This window comes from Grampus griseus (assembly GCF_964374135.1).
Source record: "Grampus griseus genome assembly, chromosome: 5".
In the NCBI taxonomy this organism is placed as follows: Eukaryota; Metazoa; Chordata; class Mammalia; order Artiodactyla; family Delphinidae; genus Grampus; species Grampus griseus.
The window spans coordinates 56118724-56120593 of NC_138998.1; the positions used below are offsets into that span (position 1 = coordinate 56118724).

A 1870-nucleotide genomic window follows, 5' to 3' on the forward strand; every position below is an offset into this window, starting at 1 on the left:
TTGGATACTAAATATTTCCAGTTCTATGAGGTCAACTCGACACATTAGAAAATACTACACGGAAACAACCGCCACTAGGGGCGTCGCGCCGAGGCCGTCCCGCCCCGGTCTCTACGCCCGGCCCGATTGGCCGCACGGCGCTGAGGCCCGCCCCCGCTTCCGCGGCCAGCCCCGGAGGGGCGGGAGGGTCCGGGCGGTGGAGTCGCTGTGTCCCGGCGGCGTGGCGTGGAGCACCCGCCGGGGCCGCGGGAACAAGCGCCCCGCGGAACTGCTACTCCCAGAGCAGCCCGGGCCCCCCATCTCCGCCCCGCCGCGCTCTCAGGCGCCGAGCACTACAACTCCCGGCATGCCGTGAACTTGACGGCCGCGCCTCCAGGGTGGAGTCCGGCCCTCCCGGCCGCCCCGCTCTCCCGCCCCGTCCCCGCCACTCTCCCGGCCGCGCGCGGAACGGGGACGTGAGCCATGGAGGAGACACCGACCCCGCTACTGGGCAGCCGCAAGCCGCACCTGGAGAAGCTGACCTTGGGTGTCACCCACATCCTAGCATCATCCCAAGGTGTGACAGAGGTGACCATCATAGAAAAGGCGCCTGCTGAATGTCACATGATTTCTTCATGGGAACAAAAAAATAACTGTGCTGCCTGAGGATCTGAAGAACTTTTACCTGATGACCAACGGCTTCCACATGACATGGAATGTGAAGCTGGATGAACACACCGTTCCACTGGGCAGCATGGCAATTAACAGCATCTCAAAACTGACTCAACTCAACCAGTCTTCCATGTGCTCTCTTCCTAACGCACCAACTCTTGCAGACCTGGAGGATGATACACAAGAAGCTAGTGAGAACCAGCCAGAGAAGCCTCACTTTGATTCTCGCAGTGCGATATTTGAGCTGATCCTTGCAACCTGAATGGGAAGGTTTGCCTTGCCTACAAAAGAGGTAAACCAGCATTAGCACAAGACACTGAGATCTGGTTCCTGGACAGAGCGTTATACTGGCATTTTCTCACAGATAACTTTACTGCCTATTATCTCCTGCTTATCACCCACCTGGGCCTGCTCCAGTGGGAGTACGCCTTCACAGCTATGGCATTAGCCCACAGGCCAAGCAATGGTTCAACATGTGTAAACCCATCACCTACAACACAAACCTACTCACGGAAGAGACCGACTCCTTTGTGAACAAGCTAGATCCCAGCAAAGTGTTCAAGAGCAAGAACAAGACATTAATCCCCAAATAGAAAGGGCCTGTTCAGCCTGCAGGTGGCCAGAAAGGGCCCACGGGTCCTCCTTCCACCTCTAAATCCTCCTCTGGCTCTGGAAACCATGTCCAAAAATGAGCGCCCAGCTCCCCGCCAGCCCCACAGCGATGATTTCCAAGCACAGATGCCCCAGGCGTGGCCCAAGCCTCAGATTCTGTGTATGGAACCATAGTCCTCTCTCCATCCGAGTGACAAAATCCTAGGCCTTTTACTTCCATTGGCTTGAGCCAGGAGTTGGAAGGGCATACTCAGCTCTCCCTAAGAATCCTTCTCTCATACCCCTTACAGCAGGTTGTGCCACCTACTAATTCTGGAAGCTGTGGAGAATGTAAGGTGTTGTGTAAGTGACTAAGTAGATCTATTAAGAGCTTTCTTTTCTTTCTACTCCAACCCCCTACCCCTCAGCAGTAATTAGAGAAGTCCCCCATAGAAACCACTGGTTTTGACCTATGAGGCATTAGAACTATGCTGCTCAACTGGTAGCACTTTTTTTTTACATCTTTATTAGAGTATAATTGCTTTACAATGGTGTGTTAGTTTCTGCAGGTAGCCACTTTTTAAAGAGCTAAATTTAAGCCATATTAAAAATGGGAGTATTCATGTGG

At 53.8% G+C, this 1870-nt stretch overlaps 1 pseudogene across 1 annotated transcript; it reads left to right on the top strand.

Annotated features, from left to right (window-relative positions):
- The first annotated feature begins 411 nt into the window (after window positions 1-411).
- Window positions 412-1343, top strand: LOC309823323 (tubulin polyglutamylase complex subunit 2-like; annotated as a pseudogene). The gene has a single exon. The product of its transcript is annotated as a tubulin polyglutamylase complex subunit 2-like (transcript).
- The last annotated feature ends 527 nt before the right edge of the window (window positions 1344-1870 follow it).